Raw genomic sequence first — 9,303 nt, forward strand, 5'->3', positions numbered from 1 at the left:
GATTCGAGAACTGAACGAGTTTGCTATTTATGTCCTTTGTGCGGGACACAGCCTGAACTTGGTGGGAGTGAAAGCAGTAGAGAGTCCTCTACAATCTGTGAAATTTTTTTACTTCATTCCGCATCTGCATTTCCTTTTTCTCTGTTTCAACACATCAATGGAATATTTTAGTTTCATCTTGAGGAAAACATATGGTGGTCAAGCACCTGTCAGACACAAGATGGTCATCACATTTTGATGCAGTTCATGCCGTATGTCTAGGGTTTGAGAAAATTAAGCACTGTTTTGTCTTGGTAGAGTAATATTTTACTGTACTTCCCCCTTTTGTATTATTAATATGTAGTCTTTGTCAGTATGACTCAAATCTCCCAGACTTACCACTGTTTATAAGGTACTGTACCATATAACTTCTCCCCTCCTTCCCTTCTACATTTATAACCTCAGGCAATTAGGTGTAGTAAAAGACAAGCAGGAGTTACGTGACACTTTAAATAATGTATTATTGGTAATATTCATAAATAATAATAATATGCAAAGTACATTTGAATATTGGCAACCATACAACCTGATTAAATGGTGATGTGTAGTTTCAGGTGGCACACAGACTTGTTAGTTACTTAAAATGTCTCTAGTTAAGGCATCATTTGTGGTCAGCTTTCTTCATAACAGGCCACATGCCTGTCTCAGTATGACTCCCGAGCTGTGCTCTTCATTGTGTTGTCCTTCTCAGTTCATAGTGTGCGAGATGTTTCTTCATTGATGTTTGTAAGAGAGAGAGAGAGAGAGGGTGAGGTAAAGCAAGCAAATTTATAGGTTTTCTGTCCAACCCCTACAGCCAATAGGGCATCATGGTACTTAAAGGCTTCTGATACAAGCCAATACCAAACAGCCGTACTTCAGACCAATGCGTGGACAGAATACCTTCACACCTGCCCCCAAAACCATATGTTAAGGTGAAGCTTGCCAGCTAGGCAGTCTGGCTTTCCTGTGGGGGTTGACTGGGAGAGCCCTGCAGAGAGACATTTGCCAAACTGGTTTGAGGCACTTCCCCTAACCCTGTCGTAAAATTACAAAGGACTGGTTCTTAAAAGAGGGTGGCACGGTGGTGCAGTGGGTAGCACTGCAGCCTCGCAGTTAGGAGACCCGGGTTCGCTTCCTGGGTCCTCCCTGCGTGGAGTTTGCATGTTCTCCCCATGTCTGCGTGTGTTTCCTCCGGGTGTTCTGGCTTCCTCCCACAGTCCAAAGACATGCAGGTTAGGTGCATTGGCGATTCTAAATTGTCCCGTGTGTGTGGGGTCTGTGTGCCCTGCGGTGGGCTGGTGCCCTGCCCGGGGTTGGTTTCCTGCCTTGTGCCCTGTGTTAGCTGGGATTGGCTCCAGCATACCCATGTGACCCTGTGGTTAGGATATAGCAGGTTGGATAATGGATGGATGGATGTCTTTTTCTTAAAAGGGGGAAAAGAGTTCTTAACCATCTAACCATTGCTGTTCTTATCAATGATAGACATTAGGGTTGCAAGTTACCATTAAAGACATACAAAATATTTATCAACTTATATACAAAGTTTGACACCACAGCAAGTATGTACTTGATTCTATATCAGCTGATACTGAATAGGAAATGAATGCAAGGGGAGAGGCAGAAGGACTAAGCAAGAAAATGGAGAGCCTAGAAATGATCTATATGGCAATCTTTTGGAATGACATTCTTGAAAGAATTAACAAAATAAGTAATGCTGTACAGTCTGAGAATGTGAATATACTTACTGCCATGAATCTTTTAGAGTCTCAAAATCTGTCTTCAGAAAATTAATGATAAATTTAGTGACTATGAATTAAAAGCTAAGAGTAGGTGTCCAGCTTTAGATTATAGCTACATAAAAAAACGTGAACGAAAGCAAAGTGTGCGTCTTACTAGATATGATGGAGCAGAAGAGGAGATACTCGTCAAAAATTTAAGGTAGAAACGTTTCTTCCTGTTCTGGATTCTTTCATTTCTTAATTAATAAAATGTGCAGAAGCTTATTCATTGATTGGAAATAGATTTTTCCTCTTTGGTGAATTGAAAAGAATTAATTCGAATGAGCTGAACAAAAAGTGTGAACATCTTGCTGATATACAGTATATCACCAAGATCTTGATCATAATGATCTTTTAAATGAATGAGTCTATCTCAAGCACTACGTAAGTATTGATGAAAATTGTGAGACACTGTCTGGAATTTATGTAAAAAATTATTTCAGGCAACTTGAAAGTTGTGTTTCCCAATATTGAAATTGCACTCAGAATATTTATGTGTATGATGGTTAATAACTGTACAGGAGAACGTTCATTTTCAAGACTTAAATTAATTTTAAAAAGTCAGCTTTGCAGCATTTAAACTGGCTTTCACTGATGTGTATTGAAAGTGATGCACTGAAGACTATGCTGATTTTGAGGCAAAGAAAATTCACAACGCTTGTGTTAAATGATTGATGAAAATAAATAATTTATAGTAATTTTTTTATGACAATTTCATTTATATAGCATACCAATTAATTTATTGTGCATGTGCTGAAATTTTTATTCTTCCAAATGTACACTTTTGCATTGATTATACATACATAGTATGTATTTTAAATACAGTACTAATAAAATAACTCTCAGCAAAGAAAAATTGCAAAGGTTTGTGCTAAATACTTGATTAAAAATAAATAAGTTGTAATAATTCTCTTGTGCTGTCTTTATTTGTATAGTTTAATGACATATTGGGTATAGGCTGAAATTGTTGTTCTTCAAAACTGTTATATGGTTTGGATATTTGTGTTGATTGGTCGTTATGACATTGTGAAGACCAGGGCTTGTACAGCTGCCCTAACCCAACACAAATAGACAACACCAGCAGCCTTTATTTTTATGAAAAACACACTCAGGTCTAAGAGTCGTCCCGAAGGACCGATACCAGTTCTCCTAAATAGAGTAAGCTGCCCTCTTTTCTGCAGAGCCTTGCAGTCTCTTCTTCACAGATGAACCTCACCAGCCTTCTCCTTCGACTCTCAACTCTGGCTCCCTTTGGGAGGTCGCTGGCTCCTTTGTAAGTCACAGCCGGGAGCACTTCAGGTGGCTCATTAAGGAGGTCTGGAATTGCTCCCAAGTGTGGCTAAGGCACCAAGTAGGGCTCTGCTGCACCTGCAGTTCTCACAGCTCCCCCTTGTGCCATCCACGAATCCCAACGGGGCTATGCTGGCAAATAATAATTCCCACAGAACCCTGCAGGAGTCCGAGGCGTTGTCACAACCTGGGGGGGCTGCCAAATAACAGTTCGGGGAAGGAAGCATCCCCCGGAAGTCCTCTCCAACTGTCCTTCCACTTCGGAGGCGTCCTGGCTAAGTAATGGGGCCGGCTGACATCCTTCACAGACATTTTTTCTTATTGTTTACAATCAATTTTATTTAAAGTACAAATATACAGTATGTTTAAATCTATCAACTATTTACATTTTAGTTCTTGAGGGTAGGTGCGTAGGATGGGCACAGGCTGGTAGGGGCCCAGGATGCTGTTAAGACTGCCTTGGGTGCCAGCTCATCGCAAGGTGAATACAAGCACACACGTGCACTAGTGTCAATTTTCCATCACAATATCCCCTAACCTGCCTGTCTTTGGAAGGGAACCAGAGCATGCCAAGGATACCCACCAGCAGTGCCAGTGCGACATTATTTTGTGCCCTAGGCCAAGCTTATTAGTGCACCAATTGACTGTTGGGTAGCTAACCAGTGTGGCTGGGTTCCCCCATTAACCCCATCCCCTGTGACGATGTGGGTTCTGCTCCATGCCCCCATCCACTGTTCAGGAGCCCTTGAACCCTACACCGTCGATAATGCTACCGAGATGAGCTAGACAGTGAGACAACAATTGAGCAAGGGGATGGTTTAAAAAGTGCAAAAGTGCTTTTATTAAAATAGTCAACAAAAAAAAGTTCAAATAAAGTGCAGTGCTTTCAAAATTGTTCAATAAATAATCCATAAAAGAGATGTGAAATAGTGGAGGTTAAAAATATACAAAAACTATCCTTTAAAAACAACGAGGTTCAAACCGTTACTGGAAGCACACTTCTAGATAAATAAGCCTGGTGCTCTTCTACACTAGCGTTAGCGTCAGCGTATCACCTGCTTCTCCCATGCGGGCCCTGCAACAGGCGAGACGCTCTCAATGCAGCTGACCTTCTGCCTACACCTCCTGCTACTGTCAGTCGCCTTTCCGATCCTTGGCTCCGGTCGGCTCCCCCTGACAGTGACTTGGGAATTCCTCCCATGGCCAAGGCTCTCACGTGGAGGACACCACATCCCAAATCCTGACTCCCGCTGCCATCCGCGGCCCCATGCAGAGTCACCCATCTCCCGGTCACTCCCGTACTTCCTGCAACAAATTCTGTGGGAGCGACAACAACTACTACGCCCTGGGTGTCGGCCTAACTGACTATCACTATTACTGCTCTCACTCGCTCACTCTCTCGTACCGGCGCACGGTCTCTTTCGCTTGCTTGCTTGCTTAACCTCCGTCTTTCTCTCGTTCTCTTTTTATTCCTCTCCCTAACCGTCTCGGGCTTCTCTATATATGCAGAGAGGACATGGCAGCTGCAGCACATTAGCCCCAGGAACAATCACGGATGTGGGCAGTCCCTCACCTGTGCACTTAGGTGAGAAACGCCCACACCACAGATCGCCCTGAGACGCTACAGCCACTACGACCCCCTCGCTAAGCCGCGAGCGCGGTGATTATTTAAAACAAAAACGGCCTTTGCTGGAAGAGCTGTGGACTCATATCACCCCATCCCCCTCCCCAATCTGTGCCCTACGAGAATGCCTATTTCGCCACAATTCCTACTCATTCAATACAAATGAAAGTATAGAGAGGTATACAAAAAAAACTTATTTCAATTTTGACCTTAATTGAAATATTTAGTTGTTTTTAAAAGCTTTTAATTTTGATGCTTTAAATAATTTTAATATAGACTGTTCAACAAAAGGATAACAAGAAAAACAAAAGAATATCTTATTTAAGGTCAAAATTTAGATTTTAAATATTGAATTGGTTTTTTTTCCCCATTTTTTATAAAACAGAAAACCGTTTATGGTCTTACCTTTATTTGCAAATGAAGTTCATGTGCCTATCCTTCTCCACGAAAATCTCCATCACTTTCTTGTAAAAGTCCTCCTTATTTTCCTTTAGTTTTAAAAATCTTAATTTTCCATTTTGGCAGTTAGCCGGAACAATAAATGAAAATAAACGGACCACTGCAGTGCACTGGACTTTCTGATATCGCTAACTTATTGGCACCTCTGTGTAGAAGAACAGCAGCAAAAAGCACCTGTTGGGCTCACATGCACCCGCTTCAGTGCGGCTCGGTACTGTCTGCCTCATCTTGTGCCTTTTCACTGCGGTTTTATGTCCGATCAGCAAGACTGAATATGTCACACACATTCATTACAAATATATTAGCCAGACTGTAGAAAGTCAGGGTGTATAATAAATGTGTCTCCAAACATTATATTGTTGACACACAGAGAGACAGCAACAGGCACGCGCCAATTGCAGGCATCAACCCAGTGTGTGAGGGAGAGCTCAGTCCAAGGGGAGGTGGGATTTGTTGCTGACATACGTCATGTTTCTGTATTTGAACAGGAAATGCGCAAATTCAGTGATTTTGACTATAAAAATTATCAGAATTATTGGAATCATACAGAAAACAAATTTATAGCACAAACCAGTGGACACGTTTATTTTATGTTATCATTATTAGTTGTTTTTACCTTTCATGATGGCCTCACCTGACCGCACTTCCCTGTGTATTTCATCATGTAAATGGTATCAAATATAAATCTTGGGATTCTAAATGTTCAGACATTATGAACTTAATATATTCTGTGTGGCGATCGCTGCCTGTGTGCTCCTTGTTTAAGAAGCACAAAGTGATTAACGACTGGGTCGGGGAGCACCTAGAATATGAAGTATTTAATGTGCTACTTTAGTTATGTTGGTGTTTGGGAAACTCCAGAAGAATTAAACATCAATTTTAATATGGAGGTTACGAGGTTCTACTGTATTAAAAATATTAACTACGTACAGTGATCCCTCGCTATATCATGCTTCGACTTTCGCGGCTTCACTCTATCACGGATTTTAAATGTAAGCATATCTAAATATATATCACGGATTTTTTGCTGGTTCGCGGATTTCTGCAGACAATGGGTCTTTTAATTTATGGTACATGCTTCCTCAGTTGCTTTGCCCAGTTGATTTCATACAAGGGACGCTATTGCAAGATGGCTGAGAAGCTACCCAATCGGAGCATGTATTACATATTAAATAAAACTCCTCAATGATATACGATATGCTTCCCATGCAGTGCTTCGCATAGTTGAAAGCCCAAACAGCACATATTGATTCTTGATTGTTTGCTTTTCTCCATCTCTCATTCTCTCTGACATTCTCTGCTCCTGACGGAGGGGGTGTTCACAGAGGGGTTGTTCGCACACTGGCCTAGAGGATACAGACGCTCCTGTACAAAATGCTGAAAGACTACCTTCACATTGCTGCCTTCCAAATAGCTGCTTTGTCCGGCGGTGCCTCGCATACTTAAAAGCCCAAAAAGCCCTATTGATTTTTGATTGTTTGCTTTTCTCTCTCTCTCTCTCTCTCTGACATTCTCTGCTCCTGATGGCACTCCTTTGAAGAGGAAGATATGTTTGCATTCTTTTAATTGTGAGACAGAACTGTCATCTCTGTCTTGTCATGGAGCACAGTTTAAACTTTTGACTAAAGGGTGTTGTTTCATGTCTAGAGGGCTCTAATAATGTTAGAAAATGTATTTAGAAGGTCATAAACAGGTTTTCTATGCTCTAACTGTGAAAATATGGGATGACAATGACAATTTATGATATCCCAGGCATTTAATCTACTTTAATATTATTCTATAATTGTAGATTTACACAGTACTATGCAAGTTTAGAGAAAAAGCAAAGGTTAATTATTGAAATTTAATATATGTTTTACATGTTGCAACCGTCCCTTATATGTGTTGCAACAACATCTGACTTCTTCAGTTCAAATCAATATTGTGCAGGATATGTAAAATATAATTAACTACAAGTACTATGGGTAATTAGCAGACAGATGTAAGTTTATAGTATACAAATTTGGCTGGTGTAGTCCAAATAGTCTCTGAGTAAATGAGAGGAATGCAAAAAGTGTTGCAACCGTCCCCAGTCTCCCCTATTACTTTCCCCCGACCCTGCCTGACTGCTGTGTCTGTGTATAGGAGAAAGGCAGATCCCGCTACAATAAAAAAACACGCTGTTGCTGTTTCAAGCTGAATAAAGCTGGAGTTGCTAAAGTACTGAGACTCAGCTTCGTGTTTTCGGGTGCAAGACGGGGACTCGCACGTCACAGCACAAACACACACACACAGTCACAATGCTGTAGTAAACAGTATACACTCGTACAGATGTTGACTATATGAGTGACAGAGTTAAGGCTCTAGAAACTGCAATTAATTACATTGAGCAACAAGAAGAAGCTACAGGAATCGACATAATGATGCTGCAAAGATGGCAAGACTTGACAGCGAAGAAACGGCACTCATCAGGAAAGCAGACTACGATCAAAAATGTCTTTAAATCATCACAGGACTGAACTTTTTAAGTACAGTACATAGCTGAACTTCAGACCATTCTGTAACTGTAAGTTCAGTTAATTTATTCTGTTGTTTTGTTGTAAAACATGATTATTAGGTTCATAATGTGTAAAATTATAACATAGTTTGACATTTAATAGGCTTTTTCTTAACACCTGCCATTATCCAACATTTTCGCTTATCTGACGTTCTGCCGGCCGGTTTATGTTGGATAAGCGAAACTCTACTGTAAATAAAGACACAAGCAGTCAAGGGCTGAGCATATTACAGGTGTTAAATAAGTGCAATTGTTCATTTAAGCCAATATTTAGTTTTTTAAATAGTGCAATTTAAATAATTTACACTTAAAAAAATCATCAATTTACTAATACAAATTTTGATAATGAGGCCAATATAATGCATGTTCTGTTTAATGTTGGAGCTTTTCTAGGGTAGCTTGGATGAGTCCATCCTTCTTGAGTTGGGGCAGACCTAGGTGTGCAATGTGACATTTTGGATTGTTTTGAATAATATGCAAGCATGAGACGTGTATAACAATGTCAATAAGGAACTCCGCCTTACTGGCCTTTTCAATGGTGTGACGGAGGCTCTGATTGTGGCTCTTGAGAGACTGAGCGAGGAGTCTGAGTGTCTGGGCTTGCGAGTGTCCTGCATAAAAAACAAACTCCAGGACTTTAATGACCTCTTAGGCGCAGCCATCAGCAGTGTGTCTGTTTGTGGAGGGTGTGTTGACCTTGTCGAGAGGTTTACTTACCTCAGCAGAGGCTCTGGTGACTCTTCCTATGAAATCAGTAGACGGATTGGGAGAGCATAGGAGGTCATGAGGTCACTGGAAAGGGATGTGTGGCGCTTCCGATATATATGCAAAAGGACAAAGGTCCAAGTCTTTAGAGTCCTTCTCCTTCCTGTCTTGCTATATGGTTGTGAGACATGGATCCTATCCAGTGATCTGAGGCAAAGACTGAACTCTTTCCGTACTGTGTCTCTTCAGAGAATCCTTGGATACCGTTGGTTTGACTTTGTGTCGAATGAGCGGTTGCTCACAGAGTCCCAAATGAGGCACATTACCTGCATTGTGTGGGAGAGCCAGTTACGACACTACAGCCATGTGCTGCGATTCCCCAAGGGTGATGCTTGCAGGATCCTCATTCTCGAAGACCTGAGCGGCTGGACCAGGCCAAGGGTACACCCACATGACACCTGGCTGCGACAGATAGAGGGTCATTTCTAGAGCGTGGGAGTGGGGGAGTTGCCAATCAGGATCCTAAGCTGTTTCGTCGTCTGGTGGGTGCAGCAACACACTATACCAGTGTATGCTCCCCAACCTGACCTGACACACGTTTGTTGTACAGTAGTTTGCAGTTTGAAGGGGGTTTTCATTCAGCGCATATCATGAGCAGTTTTTTCCAGAACAGAAATTTGCGGTGGTAAATAGAGTATTTCATTCTGTTATTTGCAAACATTTGTGAGATAAATGTTTCTGATTATAAATATTATTAGATATAATGTTATAAATGATATGTACTATGGAGACAGCCCTATTTAAGTTAAAAGCAGAGTATTATTCGGTTTAGAGACAATAGCAGAGACTTTTTTCCTTAAAAAATAGTGTTATTTTGAAATAATGATTGT

Source organism: Polypterus senegalus, chromosome 10, assembly GCF_016835505.1.
Source record: "Polypterus senegalus isolate Bchr_013 chromosome 10, ASM1683550v1, whole genome shotgun sequence".
NCBI lineage: Eukaryota > Metazoa > Chordata > Cladistia > Polypteriformes > Polypteridae > Polypterus > Polypterus senegalus.